General features: G+C 34.9%; 1 long non-coding RNA gene across 1 annotated transcript in view; it reads left to right on the forward strand.

Annotated features, from left to right (window-relative positions):
- The window catches only part of LOC138915325 (uncharacterized), a 32,548-nt gene extending 22,089 nt beyond the window's left edge, over positions 1–10,459 (forward strand). The window contains exons 2-4 of the long non-coding RNA XR_011421131.1: positions 4,500–4,569; positions 5,992–6,980; positions 9,395–10,459. This is a non-coding gene — a long non-coding RNA (uncharacterized lncRNA). The remainder of the gene's footprint in view (positions 1–4,499; positions 4,570–5,991; positions 6,981–9,394) is intronic.
- Positions 10,460–14,991: the final 4,532 nt, after the last annotated feature.

Raw genomic sequence — 14,991 nt, forward strand, 5'->3', positions numbered from 1 at the left:
TCACCTTTTTCAAAACGGCTAGCCAGTTGTCTCACCACCGTTTATTAAAAAACCTATCTTTGCCCAGTGATTTGTGATACCATCTTTATTATACACTTAATTTCCATATGTACCTTAGTCTGTTTCTGAAATTTCTATTATCCATTGGTCTATTTATGGGCCAATACTATAGTGCTTTCATTTTAGAGGCTATCTCATGTTTTAATATGTTGTGAGGCTAGTCCCTTATAGTTCCTTTTTCATTATTTTTCTAGCTATTCTTGTGTGATTATTTTTCCTCATGAAATTTAGTATCAAATTTTCTAGCTGCATAAAACTAGTTTATTGGTACTATATTGAATTGTATAAAATTAACAAATTACTTTTGGGAGAACTGACATCTTTATGATATTGATTTGTTCTGTTGAAGAGTAGGAATGTGTTTCCTTTGTACACACTTGTATTTGTGTATTTTTGGAATACTTCAAGATTTTCTTCATATTGGTTTTGCTCATTTCCTGTTAAATTTATTTCTAAATACTTAATTTTCTTTAATGATTGAAAGTGGGGTTTTTGCTACCATTTTATCTTCTAACTGGTTATTTATATATATCAAGATCATTGGGTTTTGAATACCATTTGCATATCCTGCTACCTTACTCATTATTATTTTTTTTTTTTTAGATTTTTATTTTTTTCCTTTTTCTCCCCAAAGCCCCCTGGTACACAGTTGTATATTCTTTGTTGTGGGTCCTTCTAGTTGTGGCATGTGGGATGCTGCCTCAGCGTGGTTTGATGAGCAGTGCCATGTCCGCACCCGGGACTCAAAAGAACGAAACACAGCCGCCTGCAGCAGAGCGCGCGAACTTAACCACTCAGCCACGGGGCCAGCCCCGTTACTCATTATTTTTATTGTTTGACAATATGATAATTGACTAATGTTTTTCAGATGTACTATAGTATTTTTTGCTAACAGAGAATTTTTTGCTTCTTTTCTAATTCATATGTCTCTAATTGATTTCTTATATTTAATTGCCTTGGGTAATACCCCCAGTATAGCGTTAAATAATAGAGGGGAGAGTGGGAATATTTCCCTTTTCCTGATCATTCGTATACACACACATACACACACACACACACACACACACGTATATATATATATACGAGAGACAGAGAGAGATAACCAACTTTGCATTCCTGAAATAAATAACACTTAATTGACATTATCATAGTGGACTTATCTTTATAAATATTTTGTTTATAGGTTTGTAACTTTATTTTTGTGCTATCTTTATTTGGTTTAATTATTAATTTTAAACTAGCTTCAAAAAATTGGGGGCATTTTTCTTCATTTACTCCACTCAAAACATTGTCTGTAGCATTTTATTGATCTGTTCTTTGGATATTTGGTAGTTTTCTTCCAGGAAACTAACTGAGCCTGGTGCTTTATTGTAGAATACTTCCTTAATAAATTTTAAAAAAATTTCTTCTGCAGAAATTAATGTTTAAGCTTTTTGTCTCTAATGGGATGAATTTTTATATTATTTTCCTATATTTATTCATTTAAACTAGGTTTTGAAATTTATGTACATAGAGTTTTTCAAAGTGGCCTCTTCCAATATTTTAAGAAATAGTTCTTCTGTTTCAATGTTATTAACTTCATGTCATTTCTTACTTTATATGTTTGCGTTTTCTCCATTTTTCTTTATTAAGTTCGCTAGAAGTTTGAATATATTGTTTTTCAAAGAACGAGCACATTTATATATTAGTTAGAGCTATCAATTTTTGTTGCTTTAACTCATTAATTTCTTTTTTAAAAAAACACTTTATTGAGATATGATTGACATACAAAAAGCTGTACATATTTAATACATACTACTTGATGCATTTAGAGATACATATACACCATGAGACCATCACAATCTATGCCATAAACATCCATTACCTGCAAAAGTTGCCTCCCACCCTCTTTATTTACTATCATTGTTATTATTTTTATGATAAGGGCACTTAACATAGGCTCTTAACTTAACATGGCCCTCAGCAAATTTTTAAGTAGACAATGCAGTATTAACTACAAGACACTATGCTGTACAGTAGATTTCTAGAACTTATCCATTTTGCATAACTGAGACTTTGTATACTTTGACTGATATCTCTCTACCTCCCCCTTGCCTCTGGCTAACAGCATAATTGTACTACATAGTGATCTGAGAGGCTGTTTATAACACTTCTCTAAAAAAATTAATGATAATTTGTATTGTGAGCTAGTATATGATTAATCTTTGCAAAATTTTTATGTTTAAGAGTTTTATTCTCTATTATCACAGTGCAAAGTTTGATATACATCCATAATGTATACTAATTCATTACATTGTTTAGGTTTTCTGTGTCCTGACATATTTTGTTCTTGTGTTAAGAGTGGTATGTTAAAAATCTCCTATTATTAGTATTTGCATCTATTTCTCTTTCAGATCTTCTGTTTTTAAAGACGGATGCTCTGTTATTTGGAGCAAAAATGTCCATAACAGTTATATTTATATCATACAACACTGTTTTTCAAATCAAAATGTGTCCTTCACTGTCACAGTTTAATGCTTTTTTAGTTGAGTTCTACTTTGTCTTATACAAGAATTGCAAACTGCTTTTATCTTATGGTTCTGCTTTTATCCTCACTTTTGTTTATATCTTAGATCTACAATTGTTTACATTAAATGCTCAATGTTAGTGTTTTCCTCAACTTTTCCCAGTCAACTCTTAGACAGTTTTGTAAAAGGTGTGAGGTTTAGGTCAAAGTTCACTTTTTGGTCTATGGATATCTAGTTGCTCCAGCATCATTTTTTTAAAAGAACTATTCTTCTTCTGTTGAATTACTTTTGAACCTTTGTCAAAAATGTATTAAGCTGTACTTGTTTGAGTTATTTCCTGATTCTCTGTTCTGTTCCATTGATCTATGTATCTATCCTTCTGCCAATACCACCCAGTCTTGAGTAATGTAGTTATATAATTTGTGAAATAAGAGTAGACTGATTCCTCATACTTTATTCTTTTTTTTCCAAAATTTATTATGTTAGTGATTCTAGTTCCTTGCCTTTCCACATAAATTTTAGAATAACCTTGTGTATGTCTACAAAAACAATCTTATCCTTTTCAATGCTTTCCTGGGGATATGTGAACATTTTTTAAGAATTCTGTTTTGATTTATCTATAGTGTTTTCTAGTGTCTCCATATAGCTTTTTTTAGTGATTGCTTTAGGTATTACATTAGATATATATAACTTGTCACAGTGTGCTAATGTTGGAATTTTACCAGTTCAAGCAAACTTAAAAACTTTATCTCCCTTTAGGTACCTTCACTTTCCCCCATTTATAATAAATTGTCTATAATATACCTACATACATTGAGAACCACATTAGGCACTGTTATAATTTTTGCTTAAACTAAACATAATTTAGAATACTCAAGAGAAGGAAAGTCTATTGTATTTATCCATATTTTTGCATAGTGTGTTCTTTCTTCCTTTCTGAGATTCAAAGATTCTCTTTTATTATTTCCTTCCTGTTTAGAGAATTTCCTTTAAGCCATTCATTTAGGGTCTGTTGGCAACAAATTCTCTTAGTTTTCCTTTATCTGAAATACCTTCTTATGGATTTTTGCCAGATATAGGATTCTGAGTTAACTATCCTTTTCTTTCAGCACTTTAAAAACGCATCTCACTTCCCTCTGGCCTCCACGGTTCTTGATGAGAAATTTGCTGTTCAAATTGGTGTTCCCTTATAAGTAATGCATCACTTCCCTGGCTGCTTTCAAGATTGTTTGTTTTGTTTGTTTTTAGTTTTCAGAAGTTTGACCATGATGTACTTTAGCATGGATTTCTTTGGGTTTGGGGCTCACACAGCTTCTTGAATCTGTAGATTTTTTTTTTTTTTTTTTGCCAAGTTTGGGAAGTTTTCAGCCATTATTTTATTGAGTACTTTTTCAGTTCCACTGTATTTCTTCTCTCCATCTGGAACTCCAATACTAAGTGTTAGATCTTTTGTTAAAGTCTCACAAACACTGGGCCTCTGTTTGTCTCATTTTAGTTTATTTTCTCTCCATTGTTTAGATTGTATGATTTCTATTGTTCTATCCTCAAGTTCACTGTTTCTTTCCTCTGTCCTCTCCATTCTGCTGTTGAGCCATCCGCTGAATTTTTTATTTCACTTAATATATATTTTAAATCTAACATTTCCATTTGGTTATTATTTATATTTTCTATTTCTTGCTGAGACTTTCCACTTTGTCATTTGTTTCAAGTGTTTTTCTAATTGCTCGTTGAAGCATTTTTATGATGACTGCTTTAAAATCCTTGCCAGATAATCCTGACATATGTATCATCTCAGTGTTGGCATCATTGATTGCATTTTCATATTCAAGTTAAGATTCCCTGTGTCTTGATATGAATGATTTTTGTGGTTACCTGAAGATTTGGGTATTATGTTAGGACACTACATCTTATTTAAATCTTGTGTTTTCGCAGGTCTCCTCCGACACTGCTCTCGTGGACGACAGGAAGATTCAGCCTCCTTATTGCTTATTGGTAGTGGAAGGTCTGGATTCTCCACTCAGCCTCCTTTAACACCTGGGCGAAGGGGAGGGTTCCTTGTTACTGCTGGAAAGAGGGGGAGTTCAGGCTTTCCATGTAACCTCCACCATGAGGATGTGGCTATCACCCCTGAGCGCTTGTGAAAATCCCAACTCTCTCTTAGGTCTCTTCTGACACCACCCCAGCAGAGAAGGGAAGGGCTACCTTGTTACCACCAGTCGGGGGTGAAGGTTCAGGCTCCCCATAAGGTCTCCACTAACACTGCAGAAGAAGGGAACATATTTAACACCTGGCATGGGTGAAAGTCCCAGATCTCCACTCAACCTTTTCTGATACAACCCTGGCTTGGGGCTAGGGAGATAGTAGACAAGGGGGCTTGAGGCTCTCATTATAATCATGTGAGAGGGGAAGTATAGGCTCCCCACATGGCCTTTGCTGGCATGAGTGGGGATGTAGCCATAGTTTTTTCTGGGTTATTTGGCTGGAATAGAACAGTAATTGTCTAAAAGTGTTCTGTCTTACTAGATTGCCCCATTCCTATCCCTTTGGCTGGAGAGAGGAGGCTTTTAGTTGTTTTTTTTTTTCCGCCCTGCACCCTTTTGGTGTTTCTGGGTAGTCTACTTCTCTAACCTTGTTCGGGATATATGAGGCAAAAACAAAACCCAAGGAACTCATCACTTTAGGACTTGAGTCCCAAAGTTTCCAGTCAATTTTTCTCCTCTCTCCACCTTTCAGAGTCTTCTTATATTTGTTTATATATAATGTCCAGGGGTTTCTTAGCTGCACTTAGCAAGAGAAATAGGGAAAAATTATGTCTAATGTACTCTATCTTCCCCAAATCTGCTATCCTCACAACTATTCTCTTTATTTTATAAATAGGTTCAGCATAAGCCTAGATAGTTGGTTTTCAAAATATAAACATTTGAAATTAAATATATTTGTTCTTTCATTTATCAAATATTGGTACCTTAAAAGTAGTCATAATAATAGCTACCAGTCATTAAGTACTTAGTGTATGTCAAACACTGTGTTAGGAACTTTAAAAATAATCCATTTAATCTTCAGAGCAAACCTATGAGGTAGGGATTAAGGAAACCGAGACTCACGAGGGTTGTACAACTTCCTCAGTTCACACAGGTTGCAAATGGTGGAATTTGGTTCCAAATCCAGGTCAGAATCTGAAGTCCTTTATGTTCAGTAGCTCCTGTAACTGCCTTTAGGAAATCATAATCCACTAGACAAAGATAAGCATGTAAAACAACTTAACGGTTACTCTGAATGCAAAGCTTGACTGAGTCGGAAGCGTTCGCATACTATCTTCCAATGGCTCACAAACATTTTAAATAGTATCTTGCAAAATATTAATGCACTTATCTTCCATACTGCAATCAGATTCTTCCTTGGCTCTTTCTCTCACATACTGTAGGCATAATCTCCTTCAAATTCAGAACCACTCCTGACTGAGGAAGGAAGCCTACAGCACAGCTGCTATTGTATCATCCAATGGAACTTGGAATAGTCAAGCTCATACCCGGGATGTTATGGTCCACCATGACTACTATGTTCCTTTGTTCCCTTCTTCTCCTCTCCCAACAGACTTCTCCATTGTGAACTAAAGCCTAATCACATACGCCAGGGCAAGCCCCACATGTACACTTGGCTCCTGGTTTCAGTTTGCTCTATCTGATTGTTATCATCTTGATTTCCAATCCATGAGCTGCATGGTGCAATACTCTGCTATAGCATGAATGACATTTTCTTCGAATGACTCTCCTAGTACTTTCCTGCCAGACCATCTTTCCAAACGGTTGGATCTGTTGTGTTACTGTTACTCCTGGCAGATCTGGAAAGACGCCTTCCTGAGCCCTGACCCAAGGCAAGACTTCTTGAAATAGATGTTCTTCAAGGCATATTATACCTCCTGCTACTGTCACTGCTTGAATCACACTCAAGTTTGAAATATCCTTTATACCTGTGGTCTCCAAAAGAAAGCATGTGCCTGTCCCAGGGAACATGTAAAATCATGTATTGAGGAGCTGAAACAAATATTAGGTTGTCTATATTTCTAACTTTTTCTGAAAAAATGAAAGGAAATAGAAAAAATTCACACTTTCCTATTTTTAATACATAGTGTGATGCTGGTATATATGTCATAAACATAATGTCAGATATCCTGAAGGAAGAGAAGAAAACAAGTTACACAACAAGAAGCTCCTCTAAATCACTGATTCAGTTTCAAGTCATTCAGTGTACCGTGAAGTAATGGACTGATGGAATATAAAGTCTTTGGTAGTAGAATCTTTAGAACGTCTTGTAAAGAAATCAGGAGTGACCATGAAAACTTTTTGTACCATCAAACAGAAGTTTGAAGATTATTCAGTAGTTGAGTACTTAAAAGAGTCATGGGGTTTAAAGGTGAGTTACACATTTCTTTTTTGAACAAAAATACATTTGCTCCAATTTTGCATATCTTTTATACGCTAATACATGGCTGTCAACAGTACGCTATCCACAGAGATTAAAAAATAAAAATTTATATATACTTAGCTATTGCTTTAAGAGAGAGATACTATTTTAACAATAATTGACAAAATTGCTGCTTTATCAAAAGAATCTCATAGAATAAAAGAGAAAGTTGAAAATAGACGTCTGAAAACATTACCATCATTAAGTGAATTTTGTTGCTGAAACGATATTAAGTATTCCAGCTCTAAAGGAAAGATTTTCATATTTGGTCAAATTAAAAGAAAACTTGGAAAGAGAATTATCTAACCTGTTAATCTTCCAAATGAAGAATTTCAGTAATTTATTTTTAACCAATTGCTAAAATGATTGAAATCCAACATCTTCCAATTAGTCTGCTAAAGCAACTAATTGGCATTGGGGAAAAAGGAAATATATTCGTTGAAATTCAATGAAAATCTTTGCATTATTGGTGAATGTGGTTGGAAATGTGTATTTTTATTTAGTAAGTGCAGCTGATGAGATTTTCCTTCCATTAGTTTTATGAATCTTTATGAAGTATCTTTTTCAGTTCTTTAGCCATTAGACCCGAGACTTGAAGTAAATCTAATTTAGAACTAGCTTTAGTTCTAATTTAACAGTTAATTAATAAGTTAATTTAGAATTAGACAATCTTTTAAAAAATAAGATATTTTTAATTACAGTGTTCTCTCTAAAAACTAATATTGATTTTTTTTTTTTTTGAGGAAGATTAGCCGTGAGCTAACTACTGCCAGTCCTCCTCTTTTTGCTGAGGAAGACTGGCCCTGAGCTAACATCCATGCCCATCTTCCTCTACTTTATATGTGGGACACCTACCACAGCATGGCTTGCCAAGCGGTGCCATGTCCGCACCCAGGATCTGAACCAGCAGACCCCAGGCTGCCAATAAGCAGAATGTGCACACTTAACTGCTGCACCACTGGGCCTGCCCCAAAACCAATATTGATTATTTGTATTTCAGTGAGAATAAAAATATTTGGTATCATTTCCATATGACCCAGCTATCCTACTACTGGGTATTTATCCAAAGAATGTGAAATCAACAATTAAAAGAGACTTATCCACCCCTATGTTCATTGCAGCATTAGTCACAATAGCCAAGATGTGGAAGCAACCTAGATGCCCATTGACTGATGAATGGATAAAGAAGATGTGGTATATACACACAATGGAATACTACTCAGCCATAAAAAAGACAAAATCATTCCATTCACAGCAACATGAATGGACCTTGAGGGTATTATGTCAAGAGAAATAGGCAAGACAGAGAAAGACAAACGCTGCATGATTTCACTCATAAGTGGAAGATAAACAAACACATGGACAAAGAGAACAGATTAGTTGTTACCAGAGGGGAAGAGGGTTGGGTGGTTGGCATTGGGGTAAAGGGGAACATTTATATGGTGACTGACAAATAATAATGTACAACTGAAATTTCACAATGTTATAAACTATTATTACCATAATAAAAAAAATTTAGTGTCATTACTATATTAACTAAATAAAAAAGAACAAATATGTCATTTAATTTTTAGAACCGTCTTTTTATTTTGTAATTTATGTGTTTGATACTATATAAATTGGCTACTATACTAATATAGTGTACAGTAGTATAATAGCTGGTGTAGTGGATTATGATTTTTTAACTCAGACAAACATATTGCAAGATGACTGCATTTGACCCCGTAGGTACCCGCTAGGTCTTGCCTGAGGCTAATTGTGCCCTAGGACTCCACGTCAACGTGAACGGGAGACAAAAAAGGAGCTCCTCATCACAAACTCACAAATTTATAGCTAAAGCTACTTACAAATAAAGACACAAACACACACAGAGCGAGTGCAAAAGAAAGAATACATTAATAATTATTGAATCTATGTCGACAATATATGTGTTCATTGTTTCAGTTTTTAGCTTTGTTTAAACACTTTTAAGGTAAAAAGTTTGAAGAATAAAGCTCTTTATGTACACATCTAGTATAAAAAATTAATTTCCAATATTAATTTATTTCCTAAATATCACTTCTATACAAGTAATTATTGGGTTTTTGTCATATGAAACATGAATTTGAAAGGAAATTTTTCTGATATTTGCTTTAATTTCCAACTTCAATCTGCTCATATATATATTATATATATAATTATTAGTTTCATTTACAGCTGGAGGGGGATGTTCACTGAGTAAGAAATGTCATAGAAAGTATTTCCCTATAAAACAGTTCTAATACATTGGCATTCTAACAAAATTTATTCTTGGCAGAATACATTCTACAGCTGCTATTTATATTCATTCCATTTTAATATTTTCTTTATCAATTTGTAAACAGGAGGCCAGATAAAAAAGATGAAAAACTCAAGAGGGTTGACGCTGCTTGAAAAAAGGTGCTGAGTGCTCTTCACCACGGGAACCATCCAGAAGACAAAAATGTACACAGATTTCCAAAACAGCCTTCCAAGTCTTCAATGGCATAAAAGTTGAATTTTAGAGGTTTTCTCCCTTCTGCACATGTATAAACTGAGGACAGAAACTATTCCCTGTGAGGATATATACATATATCAAAAGATTTTGATGACATTATAATAACCAATTGAGTGGAGCTGGGGCAGTTTGTGATGATTTTGGAATCTCAAGACATTTACTTTCTGTTATAAAATATTAATGAAACAGCTGACAAGCCAACAAAATTATAAAGGAGCACATCTCACAGGAGAGAAATTTGTTGACATTGATTTGGACTCTGAAGTGGGTTTTATGAACTCACAGTTGTGGACGTGCCTACTATTACCTCCATGTTAATTGTGTATTCAACAAAGAGATGCAGAGTTTTCAGAAACAGACGTCATCATAACGTCTTTCATTATTCAATGTATTTCAAACCTATGAGGCAGGACAGGGCTTGGGCTGGTGCTACTTTTATTTGCTTTTAAATAGAAGTGACTTATCTGGCAAAATAAATGTGCAAAGTTTTTTGTTGTTTTGCTATTAGACATTTGTGGTTTAAATTTTTTTATTGCTGCAAGAATTCCAAGGCATGGTGTTTTTTATTAGGAAGGAAAAAAATGCCTGATGATGATCAGAAACACTTTCATGCATGGGGGTGGAGGGGTGGTACAGCAGTATAAGTTGCTAGAGCCACAGAGTTTAGGGCAAGAAACTGACTTCTAACTGCTGGGAACTGAAAAGTGACAGACAATAATACATCCCAGCAGCAGACTATATATATATATTTTTTCAGTTCTTTATGGTACCCTTCTCCCTAGCTCCAAGAGCTAGGACGATGAGCTGCAGTATCAAAAGCAGTCTGCAATTCCACTGCATCCTGGGAAAGAACAACTGACTTCCAGAGTATTTAATATTTACTTGACTACTAATCGAACACTTGTTTACTTATCTCCTGGGTATTTTTTGCTTTGTTTTTTTTTATACCGACAGAGCAATAAAGACCTACTATTTTCACAATATATGCTTTGTGGTGCTGGGTTTTACCTGAGTAAGCTATTTAGAATATTTTTCTTTTTATAGGTAAATACGTACATCCGCAAATCAGCAGGCAGAGTTAGAGTAGAAGACTGGAGAACTCCCAGCATACAGAGGCACATGTGTCCAAAACATTTTGTTTGTATGAATCCAGATTCCTTGTCTAAGATTTAACTTCAACATTGACCTCGTTAGCACCATCTTTTAAACAACCAAATTAACTACATATACATATTAATAATTGTGTGTCAAATGACCTTTGGGAAAGTTTCAAAGATATTTCAATGGAGAAGGAACAGTCCTTTCAACATATGATGCTGGAACAATTGGATATCCATATGCAAAAAAAAAAATGAACCTAGACATAGACCTTACACTTTTCACAAAAACTAACTCAAAATGGATCATAGATCAAAATGTAAAATGCAATACTATAAAACTTCAGAAAAAAACATAAAAGAAATTCTATGTGACCTTTAGTTTGGTGGTGAATTTTTAGCTACAACACAAAAATACACAATCCAAGGAAGAAAAAATTTGGAAATTGGACAATTAAAAATTTAAAACTTCTGTCCTGACAAAGACTCTATTGAGAGAATGAGAAGACAAACCACAGACTGGGAGAAAATATCTGCAAAACCATATCTGATGAAGGACTTCTATCCAAAATACGCAAAGAATTCTTAAACTCAACAATAAAAAAATCAACAAAAAATTGGGCAGAAGATATGCACAGACAATTCACCCAAGAAGGTGTACAGATGGCAAATAAGAATATGAAAAGATGCTCAATATCATTTGTTATTAGAGGAATGCAAATTTAAACAATTAGGAGATACCACTACACACCTATTAGAATACCTAAAATCCAGAAAAACTGACAATAGGTAAGGATGCAGAGCCACAAGGAACTTGCCTTCATTGCTGAAGGGAATGTAAAATCTTACAACCACTTTGAAAGACAGTTTGGTAGTTTCTTACAAAGTGAAATAATAGTCCTACTGTATGATCTATCAATTGCACTCCTAGGTATTTACCCAAATGTGTTGAAAACTCATGTCCACACAAAAACCAAGTGTTTATAGCAGCATTAATCATAACTACCCAAAACAGGAAGCAACCAAGATGCCCTTCAATTGATGACCAGATAAACAAACTATGGTGCATCTGTATAATAGAATGCTATTCAGCAATAAAAAGGAATGAGTTATAAATGATATGAGCAATAAATGATAAATGAGCAATAAAAGATATGAATGAAACTTAAATGCATATTGTAAATGAAAGAAGCCAGTCTAAACTAATTAGGCTATATGCTGTATGATTCCCATTACATGATATTCTAGAAAAGGCAAAACTATAGAGATAGCAAACTGATCAGTGTTTGCCAGGGGTTCAGGGGGGAGGTTTGTATACAGGAGGCACAGGGGATGCTTTTAAGGTAGTGAAACTGTTCAGTATGATACTGTAATGATGGATACGTGACGTTATAGAATGATGTAGTGGAACGCAGAATACGATATGACAAAAGAACCTAACGTTATTTCAAAAGTATGAAACAATGCCATTAAAGGGGGTGGAGGGAAACATTGTTAACCTAACTAACTTTGGAGATGCATGGAATTAGTGAGAGTAAAGTCAAAAAGAACTATACAGAAGGACTGTACTCTACTTGCTGAAGTTTTTTCCCTTGGGGGTGCTGGCTAACAATTCTAATATAGCCACACAGGTATACTGGAATTGACCAATTAAATCAACACATGGCAGATGGTGGGAGCCAGGTTTCTCACTGCTGGAGTGGAAGGTTATAAATAATCAAAGAGAGAAGGCTAGACTGATCCATGTGGTAATGAATTAGTTGAGGACTAGTTGTACGAAGTCATGTTTAGCTTAATATAGATACAGACAGTTACATTCAGAAATATAGATAGAAGTATATACATAGGTTGGTATTCACACATATATTTCCTTGCTTTTTCAGCTGAGAGGGGCTAGCAAAAACACCTCAGGAGCAATAAGCATGCCTAGCACTCACATCTTGGTTTCTAATACCCTTCACCAATAAAAGAACCAGGCCTTCTTGGGCTGATGTGGTTGGTAGCGGTCAAGTTGGCGTGCTCTGCTTTGGCAGCCGAGGGTTTGCTGGTTAGGATCCCAGGTGTGGACCTACACACTATCCATCAAGCCATGCTGTGGCAGATGTCCCATACATATAGTAGAGGAAGATAGGCAAGGATGATAGCATAGGGCCAATCTTCCTCAGCAAAAAAGAAGAGGATTGACAGCAGATGTTAGCTCAGGGCTAATCTTCCTCAAAAAAAAAAAAAAAGTACCAGGGCTTCTTGGAGAAATGGCTGATTCTGGGACTGGGGCAGGAAATTATAAGATGAACCTGGAGTGTCTTATAGCGCCAGAAGGTAAGGAGGTGATTAAAAAAAAATAAACAACATAAAAAGCAAAAAATACAATAATGAGAGTATATCAAAAAGACATAGGGGCCATCTGAAAGAGCTCCCAATGGCAAAAATTAGAACAATTTGAGCACAAAAATAAAGTTGCATTGATTTATAACCAAAGTATAAAATATTCATGACTCCATAATGATGTTAATAGTAATTGGAGAAATAAAATGCAGAGAATAAACAAATCTCTCATGCAGAAGACTCCAAATAATGTGTGCCCGTCTCTCAAGCATGAGCTACACATAGTAATAACCTTCCAAAAAGTAAAGTATGGAAAGGAGGGTAAGAAAAGACTTTGCAGTGGAGAAATCTGACAAACACCACCTCAGGCAGATGATCACGGGAATATCAACAAAGTGATAAATCATGTGACAGTATGTACTCTTGATACCATGTGATGAACACGGCAGTTTACCTTTGTGGTCTTCCTCACAAAAACCCAAAACCCTTGTCTTATCTTGAGAAAAACATCAGACAAATTCCAACAGAGGGGCATCCTACAAAATTCCTGAAAATGTTTCTGACCAGAAGTCCTCAAAACTGTCAAGCTCACCAAAAACAAGGAAAGTTTCAGAAATTGTCACAGCTAAGACAAGCCAAAGGAAACACGATGACTATATGTAATATGCTATCCTGCACGGGGTCCTGAAACAGAAAAAGGACATTAGTTAAAAACTAGGAAAACATGAAAAAAGTATGGACTTTATTTATTTAATAACAATGTGTCAATAATAATTCATCAATTGTGACAAATGTACCATAATAATGTAAAGTATCAGTAATATGGGAAACTGGGTGTGGGCTATAGGAGAACTCTCTGTATATCTCCATGATTTTTATATAAATCTAAAACTGTTGTAAAATACAAGGTTTATTAAATAAACATATATACTCACACACAAACATGAAGGAAACGGGAGGCACATGGATAAATTATGTCAACATTTAACTGACTCAGTATCTTTCTTTGTGGCATATATATTTCAGCAGAATCCCAGATGTAATAAAAATATCTAGCCTTATTTTCACTTTTTAACAAAAGGAGGAAAATATTTTACAGTAGAAAAAAATGGACACTGTTTTGCTGAAGTGTGCTTGGTTAGAGTAGGTGAAAATAAGAAATTTTGACTCACATTGCCTAAAGTTTCATCTCAGCTCCGTCACTTGAAAGTTGTATGAACTTTTGCAGTATACGTAATCTCTCTGCAATCTAACTCCTTCATCCGTAAAAGAGGTAAAATATATGTATACAACTAATAATGTTCTAGCATATAACAAGTCCTTATAACAGCCCCTATGGTATAATAAATGCTCAATAAATGTTGGCTGTTGTTACAATTGGCATGACCCCAAGAACCATCCATTTCCACATATGTATTGTTCTTAACATGGACAAATATTTGACTATATTGATACATAAAAATAAGCCAATAAAATTTATCTAAATGTAGCCTTATAGATGCGAAGGTCAGAAAATTCCATATTGATCACTAAGGCATCAAAAGGGAGAGTCCAAGTGCCTCTCCTTGCTTCTCCTCCTTCACTCCTTTCTTTCTCACTTTTTCCTTTCCTTTTTCCTACTCCTTTCAAATGTGGGAGTGACAGTGATTACAAATGAAATACAAAGAAAAACGGAGAGGTCATATTATAGAGTCCTGGCCTGAGATGGTTGGACTTAATTGGGCAAGCCTGAGAATTACATGAAACCAAACTGGTGATATATAATCACCTCAGTATTTCTAACTAACGTAGTGATCTTCAGAGTCACAACGCTTAACCAAAATAAGTGAGTAGAATAAATGCTGTCTTTGTTGCTTGGAAGTTCATGCATTCGGTTTATTCAGATATTGGTTAACAACTAATATGTACTAAACCCAGGGCTAATCACGGTGCAACAATACTAGCAATCAAGACACCATTCCTGTGCTTAGAAAAAGTATCCAGTTAGTGTGGAAGATGGTGAGGGTTAAATATTAAACAGGAA

Source organism: Equus caballus, chromosome 8 (genome assembly GCF_041296265.1).
Source record: "Equus caballus isolate H_3958 breed thoroughbred chromosome 8, TB-T2T, whole genome shotgun sequence".
Lineage (NCBI taxonomy): Eukaryota > Metazoa > Chordata > Mammalia > Perissodactyla > Equidae > Equus > Equus caballus.